The sequence below is a fragment of the Oncorhynchus kisutch genome, linkage group LG4 (genome assembly GCF_002021735.2).
Source record: "Oncorhynchus kisutch isolate 150728-3 linkage group LG4, Okis_V2, whole genome shotgun sequence".
In the NCBI taxonomy this organism is placed as follows: Eukaryota; Metazoa; Chordata; class Actinopteri; order Salmoniformes; family Salmonidae; genus Oncorhynchus; species Oncorhynchus kisutch.
In genome coordinates, this window is record NC_034177.2 from 67,254,272 (window position 1) to 67,273,386 (window position 19,115).

A 19,115-nucleotide genomic window follows, 5' to 3' on the forward strand; every position below is an offset into this window, starting at 1 on the left:
GGGGTGGGGGGGGGTGCTTGTGTCTTCAAATCCGCCCTAGACATCCATCACTGTCTTTCTTTTCTGTTTCTTTTTAATAGGCTCATTGAATGCAGAGGCTAATGACAAAATAGCTGGCTAATTCCAGTAATTATGGCTGTTTGTCTGAGGGAATTTGTGTATGACAGCGTTTCATTTTGATCAGTACTCCCGGAGCTCTGGGGGTGGCTTTGGAGCTAACAAAGGACAGGCAGGTTAAGCATTAGCAAGGTATACTTAAAACAGGGGAAAACACGACAGATGACAGATAAAAGATTTTTCAATGTGTATACAGTTATATAATTGGATGTGTATACAAAAGCATGCTACTATATGAATGACAGAGAGAGGGTTTGGTACTTTGGTAACTTTGGATTAGATAATGGTTGGGCTAGATAATGGGTTTTCTGGACTCCTTGAATACCAATCTTCTGAATAATTGCTTCCAAAAAACCTGAATGTTTATTTATTTTCCTTAGTTTTTACCCTTTTTCCCCCCAATTTCGTGATACCCAATTGGTAGTTACAGTCTTGTCCCACTGCTGCAACTCCCGTACGGACTCGGGAGAGGCGAAGGTCGGGAGCCATGCGTCCTCCGAAACACGACCATGCCAAGCTGCACTGCTTCTTGACACACTGCCCGCTTAACCCGGAAGCCAGCCGCATCAATGTGTCAGAGGAAACACATTACAACTGGTGATCGAAGTCAGCGTGTATGTGTCCGGCCCACCACAGGAGTCACTAGAGCGCGATAGGACAAGGACATCCGGCCAGCCAAACCATTCCCTAACCCGGACGACGCTGGGCCAACTGTGCGCCGCCTCAAGGGTCTCCCGGTCGCAGCCTGCTGCGACACAGCCTGGAATCAAACCCGGATCTGTAGTGATGCCTCTAGCACTGCAGTGCCTTAGACCATTGTGCCAATCGGGAGGCCTGAATGTTTATTTTACTATTTAAAAATGTTTCGTACTAGCACTGACTCTGCTGATAACTACTTTAATGAGGAAAAATATCTTTACTATTATTGAGATATATAGTTCCCCCACCTAACTTCACCGACGAGTAGGTAAACCACCACTCCCCTCCTTATTATTGACCAATGTGCAATCATTGGAAAACAAACTAGACGATCTACGATTAAGACTATCCTACCAACGGGACATTAAAAACTGTAATATCTTATGTTTCACCGAGACGTGGCTGAAAGACGACACAGACAATACAGAAGCTGGCTGGCTTCTCCATGCATCGGCAGGACAGAGCAGCTACGTCTGGTAAGGTCGAGGGGCGGGGGTGTGTGTCTATTTGTCAATAACAGCTGGTGTCTTGAGGTATTGTTTGCCTGAGGTAGAATACCTCATGTAGACCACACTATCTACCAAGAGAGTCCTCATCTATATTATTCATAGCCGTCTATTTAGGACCACAAACCGATGCTGGCACTAAGACCGCAATCAACAAGCTGTATAAGGCCAAACGCAAACAAGAAAATGCTCACCCAGAAGCGGCACTCCTAGTGGCCGGGGACTTTAATGCAGGCAAACATCCATTTGACCTAATTTCTACCAGCATGTCACATGTGCAACCAGAGGGGAAAAAAACTCTCGACCACCTTTACTCCACACACAGAGACACATAATTCTATCCTCCTGATTAATACGGAAGTGGTTGATGACATGGATGCTACGCTACAGGACTGTTTTGCTAGCACTAACTGGAAAATGTGCCGGGATTCATCCAATGGCATTGAGGAGTATACCACCTCAGTCGCCGGCTTCATCAATAACTGCATCGACGACGTCGTCCCCACAGTGGATGTACGTACATTTCCCAACCGGAAGCCATGGATTACAGGCAACATCTGCACTGAGCTAAAGGCTAGAGCTGCCGCTTTCAAGGTGCGTGACACTAATCCAAATGCTTATCAGACATCCCGCTATCCCCTCAGACGAACCATTAAATAGGCAAAACGTCAATACAGGACTAATCCTACTATACTGGCTCTTACGCTCATCAGATATGGCAGGGGCTGAAAAATATTATGGACTACAAAGGGAAACCCAGCCGCGAGCTGCCCAGTGACGTGAGCCAACCAGACGAGCTAAATGCCTTTTATGCTCGCTTCGAGGCAAGCAACACTGAAACATGCATGAGAGAACCAGCTGTTCCGGACGACTGCGTGATCACACTCTCCGTAGCTGATGTAAACAGGTCAACATTCACAAGGCTGCATGGCCAGGCGGATTATCAGGATGTGTACTCAAAGCATGCGCGGACCAACCGGCAAGTGTCTTTACTGACATTTTCAACCACCTCAGTAGCCATGAAGTGCTTTGAAAGGCTGGTCATGGCTCACATCAACACCCTCATGCCGGAAACTCTAGATCCACTCCAATTCACATACTGCCCCAACAGATCCACAGATGACGCAATCTCAATCGCACTCCACACTGCCCTTTCCCACCTGGACAAAAGGAACACCTATGCGAGAAGGCTGTTCAGCATTGAACACCATAGTGCCCACAAAGCTCATCGCTATCGCTAAGCTAAGGATCCTGGGACTAAACACCTCCCTCTGCAACTGGATCCTGGACTTCCTGATGGGCCGCCCCCAGGTGGTAAGGGTAGGCAACAACACATCTGCCACGCTAATCCTCCACACTTGGGCCCCTCAGGGGTGCGTGCTTAGTCCCATCCTGTACTCCTTGTTCACCCACAATAGCGTGGCCAAGCACGACCCCAACACCATCATTAAGTTTGCTGACGACACAACAGTGGTAGGCCTGATCACTGACAACTATGAGACAGCCTATAGGGAGGAGGTCAGAGACCTGGCAGTGTTGTGCCAGGACAACCACGTCTCCCTCAATGTGAACAAGACAAAGGAGCTGATCGTGGGCTATAGGAAAAGGAGGGCCGAACAGGCCCCCATTAACATTGATGGGGCTGAAGAGGAGCAGATCGAGAGTTTGCTGTCAACATCACTAACGAACTATCATGGTTCAAACACACCAAGACAGTTGGAAGAGGGCAAGGCAACACCTTTTCTCCTTCAGGAGAATGAAAAGACTTGGCATGGGTCCCCAGATCCTTAAATATTTCTACAACTGGACCATCGAGAGCATCCTCCTGACTGGTTGCATCACCACCTGGTATGGCAACTGCTTGGCATCTGACCGTAAGGTGCTACAGAGGGTAGTGCGTACGGCCCAGTACATCACTGGGGCCAAGCTTCCTGACATCCAGGACCTATAGACCTGGCGGTGTGAGAGGAAAGCCCAAACAATTGTCAAAGACTCCTGTCACCAAAGTCATAGACTGTTCTCTCTGCTATTGCACGTCAAGCAGTACCGGTGCGCCAAGTCTAGGACCAAAAGGCTCCTTATGAGCTTCTACCCCCAAGCCATAAGACTGCTGAACAATTTATCAAATAGCCACCCGGACTATTTACATTCACCCGCCCCCCTTTGTTTCTACACTGCTGCTACTCGCTGTTTATTATCTATGCATAGTCACTTTACAAATGATCCTGACTAACCTCTACTGCCGCTCATTGACTCGGTACCGTTACCCCCTGGATATAGCCTTTTCTTGTGGTACTTTTTTTCTCTCACTTTAGTTTATTTAGTAAATATTTTCTTAACTCTTTTTCTTGAACTGCATCGTTGGTTAAGGGCGTGTGACAAATAACCTTTTATTTCCTTTTAACTATCTTAATTAAGATGAAAGCAGTAACTGTAAATCTCTCTGGATAAGAGTATCTGCTAAATGACTAAAATGTCAATGTAAATATGGTTGGGGTGTGGTTATCTAGATTATCATAGATTCATAAATGGATTAGGATATTTCCTGGCGAGTGAAAAATATCAGAATAATTAAGACCTTCGGGGCTTAGCCCAAAGCCAGTAGGATTGTTCGGGGGCATTCTCCCCCGGCAAAAAAATAAGTAATTTCAACAGCTAAATGCACAAATTTTGTGCACCTTGAGATTATCAGTGAGATTATAACATTGAGAGAATAGATCTTCAAACATAGGCTCTGACCTGTCCAATGAGCCAAACTGATTAAAGAATCCCAGAGTACCCAAACACACACACACTCTCTCTCTCTCTCTCTCACACACACACAAACTGTGCAGTAATTACAATACATAGAGAAACTTGAATCCCCTAATGTCGATGCCTGTGCCCCCGCAAAAAATGTATTAGCATAATACTAAAAAATAATTTTAAAAATCTGTCAGTTTAAGATAGAGATAAACTTAGCAAAAAAAGAACCATCCCCTTTTCGTAAAAATCCAAATAACTTCACAGATCTTTGTAAAGGGTTTAAACACTGTTTCCCATGCTTGTTCAATGAACCATAAACAATTAATGAACATGCACCTGCGGAACGGTCATGAAGACACTAACAGCTTACAGACGGTAGGCAATTAAGGTCACAGTTATGAAAACTTAGGACACTAAAGAGGCCTTTCTATTGACTCTGAAAAACACCAAAAGAAAGATGCCCAGGTTCCCTTCTCATCTGCGTGAACATGCCTTAGGAATGCTGAAGGAGGCATAAGGACTGCAGATGTGGCCAGGGCAATAAATTGCAATGTCTGTACTGTGAGACGCCTAAGACAGCGATACAGGGAGACAGGACGGACAGCTGATCCTCCTCGCAGTGGCAGACCACTTGATACAACACCTGCACAGGATCGGTACATCCGAACATCACACCTGCGGGACAGGTACAGGATGGCAACAACAACTTCCCGAGTTACACCAGGAACGCACAATCCCTCCATCAGTGCTCAGACTGTCCGCAATAGGCTGAGAGAGGCTGGACTGAGGGCTTGTAGGCCTGTTGTAAGGCAGGTCCTCACCAGACATCACTGGCAACAATGTCTCCTATGGGCACAAACCCACCATCGCTGGACCAGACAGGAATGGCAAAAAGTGCTCTTCACTGACGAGTCGCGGTTTTGTCTCACCAGGGGTGATGGTCGGATTCGCGTTTATCGTCGAAGGAATGAGCGTTACACCGAGACCTGTACTCTGGAGCGGGATCGATTTGGGGGTGGAGGTTCCGTCATGGTCTGGGGCAGTGTGTCACAGCATCATCGGACTGAGCTTTTTGTCATTGCAGGCAATCTCAACGCTGTGCGTTATAGGGAAGACATCCTCCTCTCTGATATGGTACCCTTCCTGCAGGCTCATCCTGACATGACCCTCCAGCATGACAATGCCACCAGCCATACTGATCGTTCTGTGTGTGATTTCCTGCAAGACAGAAATGTCAGTGTTCTGCCATGGCCAGCAAAGAGCCCGGATCTCAATCCCATTGAGCACGTCTGGGACCTGTTGGATCAGAGGGTCAGGGCTAGGGCCATTCGCCCCAGAAATGTCTGGGAACTTGCAGGTGCCTTGGTGGAAGAGTGGGGTAACATCTCACAGCAAGAACTGGAAAATCTGGTGCAGTCCATGAGGAGATGCACTGCAGTACTTAATGCAGCTGGTGGCCACACCAAATACTGACTGTTACTTTCGATTTTGACCCCCCCCCTTTGTTCAGGGACACATTAATCAATTTATGTTAGTCACATGTCTGTGGAACCTGTTTAGTTTATATCTCAGTTGTTGAATCTTATGTTCATACAAATATTTACATAACAAACATGTTAAGTTTGCTAAAAATAAATGCAGTTGACAGTGAGAGGACGTTTCTTTTTTTGCTGAGTTTATATATATATTTGCGGGATGCATCTCAATCCACTGCATCCACCTATGTAACACTTCCACATCTGCAGTGAAAGGTGACAGAGCTAGAGCGGTGTTTGTCAGACCATGAGATATCCCAAAAATCAGTCTTCTCATAGAATCGTCTGTAGTGTCAGAACGGTTTGGCCTACAAACTATGATCCCGACAAGCAACTTGGGACTCGTCTGAAGTTGGTACAGCCGATCTGCCTTCCGGTTACTGGCCCAACGCTCTAACCACTAGGCTACCATGAGCCAATCAGTTGTGTTGTTTTTTTGTTTGTTTTTTTAACCTTTATTTAACTAGGCAAGTCCGTTAAGAACAAATTCTTATTTTCAATGACGGCCTAGGAACAGTGGGTTAACTGCCTGTTCAGGGGCAGAACGACAGATTTGTACCTTGTCAGCTCGGGGGTTTGAACTTGCAACCTTCCGGTTACTAGTCCAACGCTCTAACCACTAGGCTACCCTGCCGCCCCATGGTAAGGGTGGTATACAGATGATAGCATTATTTGGTAAAAGACCAAGTCCATATTATGGCAAGAACAGCCTAAAGAGAAATGACAGTCTATCATTATTTTAAGACAAGAACGTCAGTCAATCCAGAACATTTCAGGAACTTATAAATGCTTCACACAGTTCAAGTAATAGACACATCTCAACATCTGTTCAGAGGAGACAGTGTGAATCAGGCCTTCATGGTCGAATTGCTGCAAAGAAACCACTAATAAAGGACAACAATAAGAAGACTTGCTTGGGCCAATAAACATGAGAAATGGACATTAGACCAGTGAAAATCTGTCCTTTGGTCTGATGATTCCAAATTTGAGATTTTTGGTCAACAGCCAACAAATGCTCACCATATGTGGGAACTCCTTCAAGATTGTTGGAAAAGCATTCCAGGTGAAGCTGGTTGAGAGAATGCCAAGAGTGTGCAAAGCTGTCATCAAAATGGCTACTTTGAAGAATCTCAAATATAAAATATATTTTGATTTGTTCTACACGTTTTTGGTTAATACATGATTCCATATGTGTTATTTAATAGTTTTGCTGTCTTCACTATTATTCTACAATGTAGAAAATAGTAAAAATAAAGAAAAACCCTTGAACGAGTAGGTGTGTCCAAACTTTTTACTGGTGCTGTATACAGTGCCTTGCGAAAGTATTCGGCCCCCTTGAACTTTGCGACCTTTTGCCACATTTCAGGCTTCAAACATAAAGATATAAAACTGTATTTTTTTGTGAAGAATCAACAACAAGTGGGACACAATCATGAAGTGGAACGACATTTATTGGATATTTCAAACTTGAAAAATTGGGCGTGCAAAATGATTCAGCCCCCTTAAGTTAATACTTTGTAGCGCCACCTTTTGCTGCGATTACAGCTGTAAGTCGCTTGGGGTATGTCTCTATCAGTTTTGCACATCGAGAGACTGACATTTTTTCCCATTCCTCCTTGCAAAACAGCTCGAGCTCAGTGAGGTTGGATGGAGAGCATTTGTGAACAGCAGTTTTCAGTTCTTTCCACAGATTCTTGATTGGATTCAGGTCTGGACTTTGACATTCTAACACCTGGATATGTTTATTTTTGAACCATTCCATTGTAGATTTTGCTTTATGTTTTGGATCATTGTCTTGTTGGAAGACAAATCTCCGTCCCAGTCTCAGGTCTTTTGCAGACTCCATCAGGTTTTCTTCCAGAATGGTCCTGTATTTGGCTCCATCCATCTTCCCATCAATTTTAACCATCTTCCCTGTCCCTGCTGAAGAAAAGCAGGCCCAAACCATGATGCTGCCACCACCATGTTTGACAGTGGGGATGGTGTGTTCAGGGTGATGAGCTGTGTTGCTTTTACGCCAAACATAACGTTTTGCATTGTTGCCAAAATGTTCAATTTTGGTTTCATCTGACCAGAGCACCTTCTTTGCTTGTGGCAAACTTTAAACTACACTTTTTATGGATATCTTTAAGAAATGGCTTTCTTCTTGCCACTCTTCCATAAAGGCCAGATTAGTGCAATATACGACTGATTGTTGTCCTATGGACAGAGTCTCCCACCTCAGCTGTAGATCTCTGCAGTTCATCCAGAGTGATCATGGGCCTCTTGGCTGCATCTCTGATCAGTCTTCTCCTTGTATGAGCTGAAAGTTTAGAGGGACAGCCAGGTCTTGGTAGATTTGCAGTGGTCTGATACTCCTTCCATTTCAATATTATCGCTTGCACAGTGCTCCTTGGGATGTTTAAAGCTTGGGAAATCTTTTTGTATCCAAATCCGGCTTTAAACTTCTTCACAATAGTATCTCGGATCTGCCTGGTGTGTTCCTTGTTCTTCATGATGCTCTCTGCGCTTTTAACGGACCTCTGAGACTATCACAGTGCAGGTGCATTTATACGGAGACTTGATTACACACAGGGGGATTGTATTTATCATCATTAGTCATTTAGGTCAACATTGGATCATTCAGAGATCCTCACTGAACTTCTGGAGAGAGTTTGCTGCACTGAAAGTAAAGGGGCTGAATAATTTTGCACGCCCAATCTTTCAGTTTTTGATTTGTTAAAAAAGTTTGAAATATCCAATAAATGTCGTTCCACTTCATGATTGTGTCCCACTTGTTGTTGATTCTTCACCAAAAAATACAGTTTTATATCTTTATGTTTGAAGCCTGAAATGTGGCAAAAGGTCGCAAAGTTCAAGGGGGCCGAATACTTTCGCAAGGCACTGTATATGGAGACTGTTTAGTGACAAAACAAACAGGTTAAATACATGTACAAAAAAAAAAGTTTTACAAATGTTTCCTAATCTTTCTTATATCGCTCAGATATAGGATTCTTTGGGGTGGAGGGACTATCTGTTGTTCCATGTAGTGAATCTGTATGGGCTAATAGCAGTAAGGCCAAATACAACTTATCAAAAAAATTAAATAACAAAATGTTCCTTGGTATGACCTTCTTAAAACAATTCCATATAGCTTCGTAGTACCTTATCTCACCTGCAAATGATTTGTAAACCATGTTTTGATTTTTCACTGTCTGTATTTCACCTGTTATAATTTGAATCTATAGATCAGCTTGAAGTGATACTGTGTGCTCAACCCACCTCTGTTCTCTCTTCATCTGCCCTCTTGTCACTTTATCCATGTCTTGTCCATTGCTGTCTCAGGTTCTTGTTTGTTAATGTCTTCTTTGTCTTCCTTCTTCTGTTATGGCCTGTTCTGTTCTTCTGGTGTCTCGCTCGTGTCTCTCCATCATTTACTCTTCTGTTGCTGCCTACATGTGTCTTGTCTGGTGTCTCTCTCTCCATCATATCCTACTCTTCTGTTGCTATCTCTGTGTCTTGTCTCTCCATCATTTACTCTTCTGTTGCTGCCTATATGTGTCTTGTCTGGTGCATCTCTTTAGTTTTTCAATCCAAAACAGTCAAGGGGATACTGGGGTAGCTTAACTTGTTTTGGGCCTATGTCTGGGTCACCTAAAGCATCCTCTTCCCTACCAGTTTCCCCTGGCTGCTGCTGTTCTAGGTGCTCCACTGGCCTGTTGTTCTCATCTGTTATCCTCCTTGGCTCATCTGAAAGGTAGCAAGGTAGAGGTGCAACATGTCATTAATCCGTTTAAAAGGGCAAATACACTTCCTGATTTGGCCTCGTTTTAGATTTGGTTCATTAAGAAATGCAAGCAGCATGACTAAATTCAAAACATGAGTTGGTTTCAGTTGTGGTTTGATGTGGTTGTCTGGTGTCTCATAGATAAGGGTGTCTGCTAAGCAAACAAATACTAATTAAATCAAATAATGGCTAGGTAACCTGACAGAGTGAAAACATGTTGAGCTCTCCATTTCCCTCTGCATGATGTTATACTAGTCCTCCCCCTTCAGAGTTTTTTTATTTGTAAAAATCACATGATATGCATGATGTACACAGTGCAATGAAATGCTGACTTGCAGGTTAACCTGTCGACAATGCAACAACAATAGAAAAGTAAGTAGCTAAGTGAATACAAAGTGTAATACAAATAAATGCTAAATGAAATAATTTAATTATGGGCAGTTTTTTGTACAATTAGGTACATAGCGTATATGGAAATAAGACATCAGCCAAGCATGTTTACCTGTAGAATGGAATAACGTTAGGTTATAAGACCTCTATGATTAATTTCATTTCATTTAGTCAGTTCTACCACCTCAACATTGCTCATTGAAACTGCAAAATATGAAATTGTAGTAAAGTTCAGCTTCAGTCCACAGGAGGACACTGTGTCACTGTCCGAAGACATGCGCTTCAGTCAGAAAAACGTTCTCAGCCTGCCAGAAACTAGCTACAAAAACGAAACCCATCAAATACACTCTCTAGAAAAACACGTTTCCTAATATCCTTACTTATATCAACATCCTTAGCTTGCCCACTCACTAAATATACTGTTAATTAACTCTGACACCCAATAGCTTAAGCTAGTTTATTAGCATTAGCCAACCTTATGCCGACGTACAGTAACGTTAGCTAGTAAGCTACCACCAACCCTGCACAAACCTGTGGCTAACTCTGCTGCTGCTGCACTTTGACTCTCTGGCTGTTCTGCCCTCTCCACCTCATTCACTGCTGTCTCAACCTGCTCGCTTTTTTTGGCTTATCTTTTGGAAGAAGTTCCTATGATGTCCTATGAAGGACTATGCTGCAGACTCTGGCTGGGTGACAGACGTTTTGCTGAGTGATTACATAAAACAGGTGCTGTGGGGGAGGGGAGTCAAGGGGCGTAAGCGGTCCTCCGCATCACTTCAAGGGCTACTTGCAGTGCATGCTACTGCCTAACGCAGTGTATTGTATTACTTATATTTGTCCCCAAAAAATTGCAAGAAAATCTTTTTCTATGTATACTGCATAGCACAAGTGATGTGTGGTTATAGAAACTCATATCAGACTGAAGTGTAATCGGAAGCCCTGACCTAATGACGCCACTGGTTTGATCTCAGCTGACCATCCCCTGATTTAGAATATCTAACAGTTAGTCAGTTAAATCCCCTACTAGAATATCTAATTGTCAGTCATATAAACCCCCTACTTGAATATCTAACAGTTGTTGATAATAAGCCCCTACTAGAATATCTAATAGTTAGTCATAGAAACCCCTACCAGAATATATAACAGTTGTTGATTTAAACCCCCTACTAGAATATCTAACAGTTGTTGATTTAAACCCCCTACTAGAATATCAAACAGTTGTTGATTTAAACCCCCTACTAGAATATCTAACAGTTGTTGATTTAAACCCCCTACTAGAATATCTAACAGTTTGTCATATAAACCCCTACTAGAATATCTAACTTAGTCATATAAACCCCTACTAGAATATCTAACAGTTAGTCATATAACTCCCTACTAGAATATCTAACAGTTTGTCATATAACCCCTTACTAGAATATCTCGGTTGTTGATATAAACCCCCTACTAGAATTTCTAACTGTTAGTCATATTAACCTCCTACTAGAATTACTAACAGTTGCTGATATAAACCCCTACTAGAATATCTATCTGTTAGTCATATAAACCCCTACTAGAATATCTAACTGTTAGTTATATAAACCCCTACTAGAATATCTATCTGTTAGTTATATAAACCCCTACTGGAATATCTACCTGTTAGTAATACAAACCCCTACTGGAATATCTAACTGTTATTGATATTAACCCCTACTAGAATATCTAACAGTTAGTCATATAAACCCCCTACTAGAATATCTAACAGTTTGTCAAATAACGCCCTACTAGAATATCTTGGTTGTTGATATAAACACCTACTAGAATATCTAACAGTTGTTGGTATAAACCCCTACTAGAATATCTAACAGTTAGTCATATAAACCCCCTACTAGAATATCTAACAGTTAGTCATATAAACCCCCTACTAGAATATCTAACAGTTGTTGATATAAACCCCCTACTGAATATCTAACAGTTAGTCATATAAACCCCAACTAGAATATCTAACAGTTAGTCATATAAACCCCCTACTAGAATATCTAACAGTTAGTCATATTAACCCCCTACTAGAATATCTAACAGTTAGTCATATAAACCCCTACTAGAATATCTAACAGTTAGTCATATTAACCCCCTACTAGAATATCTAACAGTTAGTCATATAAACCCCTACTAGAATATCTAACAGTTAGTCATATAAACCCCCTACTGAATACCTAACAGTTAGTCATATAAACCCCCTACTGAATATCTAACAGTTAGTCATATAAACCCCCTACTAGAATATCTAACAGTTGTTGATATAAACCCCCTACTGAATATCTAACAGTTAGTCATATAAACCCCCTACTGGAATATCTAACAGTTGTTGATATTAACCCCTACTAGAATATCTAACAGTTTGTCATGTAAACCCCCTACTAGAATATCTAACAGTTGTTGATATTAACCCCTACTAGAATATCTAACAGTTAGTCATAGAAACTCCTACCAGAATATATAACAGTTGTTGATTTAAACCCCCTACTAGAATATCTAACTTAGTCATATAAACCCCTACTAGTATATCTAACAGTTAGTCATATAACTCCCTACTAGAATATCTAACAGTTAGTCATATAAACCCCTACTATAATATCTAACAGTTTGTCATATAACCCCTTACTAGAATATCTCGGTTGTTGATATAAACCCCCTACTAGAATTTCTAACTGTTAGTCATATTAACCTCCTACTAGAATTACTAACAGTTGCTGATATAAACCCCTACTAGAATATCTATCTGTTAGTCATATAAACCCCTACTAGAATATCTAACTGTTAGTTATATAAACCCCTACTAGAATATCTAACTGTTAGCCATATAAACCCCTACTAGAATATCTATCTGTTAGTTATATAAACCCCTACTGGAATATCTAACTGTTATTGATATTAACCCCTACTAGAATATCTAACAGTTTGTCAAATAACGCCCTACTAGAATATCTAACAGTTGTTGATATAAACCCCCTACTAGAATATCTAACAGTTAGTCATATAACCCCCTACTAGAATATCTAACAGTTGTTGATATAAACCCCCTACTGAATATCTAACAGTTAGTCATATAAACCCCAACTAGAATATCTAACAGTTAGTCATATAAACCCCCTACTAGAATATCTAACAGTTAGTCATATTAACCCCCTACTAGAATATCTAACAGTTAGTCATATAAACCCCTACTAGAATATCTAACAGTTAGTCATATTAACCCCCTACTAGAATATCTAACAGTTAGTCATATAAACCCCTACTAGAATATCTAACAGTTAGTCATATAAACCCCCTACTGAATACCTAACAGTTAGTCATATAAACCCCCTACTGAATATCTAACAGTTAGTCATATAAACCCCCTACTAGAATATCTAACAGTTGTTGATATAAACCCCCTACTGAATATCTAACAGTTAGTCATATAAACCCCCTACTGGAATATCTAACAGTTGTTGATATTAACCCCTACTAGAATATCTAACAGTTTGTCATGTAAACCCCCTACTAGAATATCTAACAGTTGTTGATATTAACCCCTACTAGAATATCTAACAGTTAGTCATAGAAACTCCTACCAGAATATATAACAGTTGTTGATTTAAACCCCCTACTAGAATATCTAACTTAGTCATATAAACCCCTACTAGTATATCTAACAGTTAGTCATATAACTCCCTACTAGAATATCTAACAGTTAGTCATATAAACCCCTACTATAATATCTAACAGTTTGTCATATAACCCCTTACTAGAATATCTCGGTTGTTGATATAAACCCCCTACTAGAATTTCTAACTGTTAGTCATATTAACCTCCTACTAGAATTACTAACAGTTGCTGATATAAACCCCTACTAGAATATCTATCTGTTAGTCATATAAACCCCTACTAGAATATCTAACTGTTAGTTATATAAACCCCTACTAGAATATCTAACTGTTAGCCATATAAACCCCTACTAGAATATCTATCTGTTAGTTATATAAACCCCTACTGGAATATCTAACTGTTATTGATATTAACCCCTACTAGAATATCTAACAGTTTGTCAAATAACGCCCTACTAGAATATCTTGGTTGTTGATATAAACACCTACTAGAATATCTAACAGTTGTTGGTATAAACCCCTACTAGAATATCTAACAGTTAGTCATATAACCCCCTACTAGAATATCTTGGTTGTTGATATAAACACCTACTAGAATATCTAACAGTTGTTGGTATAAACCCCTACTAGAATATCTAACAGTTAGTCATATAAACCCCCTACTAGAATATATAACAGTTAGTCATTTAAACCCCCTACTAGAATATCTAACAGTTAGTCATATAAACCCCCTACTAGAATATCTAACAGTTGGTCATTTAAACCCCCTACTAGAATATCTAACAGTTGTTGATATAAACCCCCTACTGAATATCTAACAGTTAGTCATATAAACCCCCTACTGGAATATCTAACAGTTAGTCATATAAACCCCCTACTGGAATATCTAACAGTTAGTCATATAAACCCCCTACTGGAATATCTAACAGTTAGTCATATAAACTCCTACTAGAATATCTAACAGTTGTTGATATTAACCCCTACTAGAATATCTAACAGTTTGTCATATTACCCCCTACTAGAATATCAAACAGTTTGTCATGTAAACCCCCTACTAGAATATCTAACAGTTGTTGATATTAACCCCTACTAGAATATCTAACAGTTAGTCATAGAAACCCCTACCAGAATATATAACAGTTGTTGATTTAAACCCCCTACTAGAATATCTAACAGTTGTTGATTTAAACCCCCTACTAGAATATCTAACAGTTGTTGATTTAAACCCCCTACTAGAATATCAAACAGTTGTTGATTTAAACCCCCTACTAGAATATCTAACAGTTGTTGATTTAACCCCCTACTAGAATATCTAACAGTTAGTCATATAAACCCCCTACTGGAATATCTAACAGTTGTTGATATTAACCCCTACTAGAATATCTAACAGTTTGTCATGTAAACCCCCTACTAGAATATCTAACAGTTGTTGATATTAACCCCTACTAGAATATCTAACAGTTAGTCATAGAAACTCCTACCAGAATATATAACAGTTGTTGATTTAAACCCCCTACTAGAATATCTAACTTAGTCATATAAACCCCTACTAGTATATCTAACAGTTAGTCATATAACTCCCTACTAGAATATCTAACAGTTAGTCATATAAACCCCTACTATAATATCTAACAGTTTGTCATATAACCCCTTACTAGAATATCTCGGTTGTTGATATAAACCCCCTACTAGAATTTCTAACTGTTAGTCATATTAACCTCCTACTAGAATTACTAACAGTTGCTGATATAAACCCCTACTAGAATATCTATCTGTTAGTCATATAAACCCCTACTAGAATATCTAACTGTTAGTTATATAAACCCCTACTAGAATATCTAACTGTTAGCCATATAAACCCCTACTAGAATATCTATCTGTTAGTTATATAAACCCCTACTGGAATATCTAACTGTTATTGATATTAACCCCTACTAGAATATCTAACAGTTAGTCATATAAACCCCTACTAGAATATCTAACAGTTAGTCATATTAACCCCCTACTAGAATATCTAACAGTTAGTCATATAAACCCCTACTAGAATATCTAACAGTTAGTCATATAAACCCCCTACTGAATACCTAACAGTTAGTCATATAAACCCCCTACTGAATATCTAACAGTTAGTCATATAAACCCCCTACTAGAATATCTAACAGTTGTTGATATAAACCCCCTACTGAATATCTAACAGTTAGTCATATAAACCCCCTACTGGAATATCTAACAGTTGTTGATATTAACCCCTACTAGAATATCTAACAGTTTGTCATGTAAACCCCCTACTAGAATATCTAACAGTTGTTGATATTAACCCCTACTAGAATATCTAACAGTTAGTCATAGAAACTCCTACCAGAATATATAACAGTTGTTGATTTAAACCCCCTACTAGAATATCTAACTTAGTCATATAAACCCCTACTAGTATATCTAACAGTTAGTCATATAACTCCCTACTAGAATATCTAACAGTTAGTCATATAAACCCCTACTATAATATCTAACAGTTTGTCATATAACCCCTTACTAGAATATCTCGGTTGTTGATATAAACCCCCTACTAGAATTTCTAACTGTTAGTCATATTAACCTCCTACTAGAATTACTAACAGTTGCTGATATAAACCCCTACTAGAATATCTATCTGTTAGTCATATAAACCCCTACTAGAATATCTAACTGTTAGTTATATAAACCCCTACTAGAATATCTAACTGTTAGCCATATAAACCCCTACTAGAATATCTATCTGTTAGTTATATAAACCCCTACTGGAATATCTAACTGTTATTGATATTAACCCCTACTAGAATATCTAACAGTTTGTCAAATAACGCCCTACTAGAATATCTTGGTTGTTGATATAAACACCTACTAGAATATCTAACAGTTGTTGGTATAAACCCCTACTAGAATATCTAACAGTTAGTCATATAACCCCCTACTAGAATATCTTGGTTGTTGATATAAACACCTACTAGAATATCTAACAGTTGTTGGTATAAACCCCTACTAGAATATCTAACAGTTAGTCATATAAACCCCCTACTAGAATATATAACAGTTAGTCATTTAAACCCCCTACTAGAATATCTAACAGTTAGTCATATAAACCCCCTACTAGAATATCTAACAGTTGGTCATTTAAACCCCCTACTAGAATATCTAACAGTTGTTGATATAAACCCCCTACTGAATATCTAACAGTTAGTCATATAAACCCCCTACTGGAATATCTAACAGTTAGTCATATAAACCCCCTACTGGAATATCTAACAGTTAGTCATATAAACCCCCTACTGGAATATCTAACAGTTAGTCATATAAACTCCTACTAGAATATCTAACAGTTGTTGATATTAACCCCTACTAGAATATCTAACAGTTTGTCATATTACCCCCTACTAGAATATCAAACAGTTTGTCATGTAAACCCCCTACTAGAATATCTAACAGTTGTTGATATTAACCCCTACTAGAATATCTAACAGTTAGTCATAGAAACCCCTACCAGAATATATAACAGTTGTTGATTTAAACCCCCTACTAGAATATCTAACAGTTGTTGATTTAAACCCCCTACTAGAATATCTAACAGTTGTTGATTTAAACCCCCTACTAGAATATCAAACAGTTGTTGATTTAAACCCCCTACTAGAATATCTAACAGTTGTTGATTTAACCCCCTACTAGAATATCTAACAGTTTGTCATATAAACCCCTACTAGAATATCTAACAGTTGTTGATATAAACCCCCTACTAGAATATCTAACAGTTTGTCATATAAACCCCCTACTAGAATATCTAACAGTTGTTGATATAAACCCCCTACTAGAATATCTAACAGTTAGTCATATAACCCCCTACTAGAATATCTAACAGTTGTTGATATAAACCCCCTACTAGAATATCTAACAGTTAGTCATATAAATCCCCTACTAGTATATCTCGGTTGTTGATATTAACCCCCTACTAGAATATCTAACAGTTAGTCATGTAACCCCCCTACTAGAATATCTAACAGTTAGTCATATAAATCCCCTACTAGTATATCTCGGTTGTTGATATTAACCCCCTACTAGAATATCTAACAGTTAGTCATGTAACCCCCCTACTAGAATATCTAACAGTTAGTCATATAAATCCCCTACTAGTATATCTCGGTTGTTGATATTAACCCCCTACTAGAATATCTAACAGTTAGTCATGTAACCCCCCTACTAGAATATCTAACAGTTAGTCATATAAAACTCACACAAAAAAATCGAAACATGCAGTCATATGTTGTTTGCCTTCCAGACCAATACATCTGTCTCGGGTCTTTCTAACACTGGATTCTGTTACTGTAATTGGAGCTGGAATATATTACAGTCTGGATGGGCCTCACAGTCTAGACAGCTCCATTCCTCTCATGTACACAGTTTGTTAGTGCATGTCTGTGTCTGTGTCTATGTGTGTGTGTGTGTGTGTGTGTGTGTGTGTGTGTGTGTGTGTGTGATTGTGGGTGTGCGTTTGTGGGAAGGGAGGGAGGTTACCCAAACAGACCTCTCATCAACATTCAGTGACACTCATCTCATAGATAAGTGTGTCTGCTAACCAAACAAATATTAATGAAATCAAATAATGGCTAGAAAATCTGACAGAGGAAAGAAAACGTGTCGAGCTCCCACTTTTCCTCTGCATTATGTTGTTGGTAGACGAGCACACACAGCACCAAACCTCACTGCTTCTCTGACAGAGAATATGAGTGTGTAAGAGTATGCGAGAGTGTGTGGGAGGGATCACACCAGCAACTGAAGGGCCTACTTCGAGAGATTTCCCCCTTGAAATTGCCGTAGCAACTGCCCTACTTTCCAGCCATTTTGGGGGCAACCAGCGCACCTATCTAGCGCCCACACCCTCCCCATCCCCCTCTCACACATCCACCAACTAAAAACATCCTTGCCCTGTGTGGGGTTGAGAGCCTCTCCACTAACACTCCTGTTAGAATAACACACTCGCTCCTAAATGCACACGGTGATTGAATAAGAAGTGCCTGTGTTTAGTTTCATATTCAGCTTGTTGGATCATTAGCAAGGGTGCTTGAGGCTAACTACAATTTAGCATAGGACTTACAGTATAATCCAAAACTATGTACATGTGAATTGAATAATGGCACAGCAGTACAAGTAGAGAATAGCACAGTGAGGCTGGTTTGAAGCCAGAGCTTATTTCACAACTTCTGTTATCAAACCCGGGACAAATTGTACCAATCATCGTTGTACTACAGGAGTACTACATAAGGCACTCCAAAGCCATTAGGTCTAATAGACACTGGCAGCCAGAGGACAATATGGAGCCATGTCTCCATAACGTCACAACTTGACACAGTGCACGTCAATTAGTCTTGGATTTCAACAAAAACAGCTGGAGCTTAATCTTGATCTACTGTTCTTTCTCCCTATAAACTCTTCTGGACTGGGTGGAGAGATCAGAAACAGATGAGCACCAAAGTTTGAAATAATTTATCTCATATTATCATGGAGATATAGACCACTGAGTTGGAACTGTCTCAAAAACAGGTACAGTTGGTGAAGCAGGGTATCACTGCACACAGTACAAGATATTCCATAATTTCAATGCTATTACGTGTCTCAGGTACTGTAGTTTCTAAAAATATCCACTGGAGAGCAGTGTTGCTTTTCAGATATTCTCGTTTTTGGCTCCCGAGGGCACAGATCC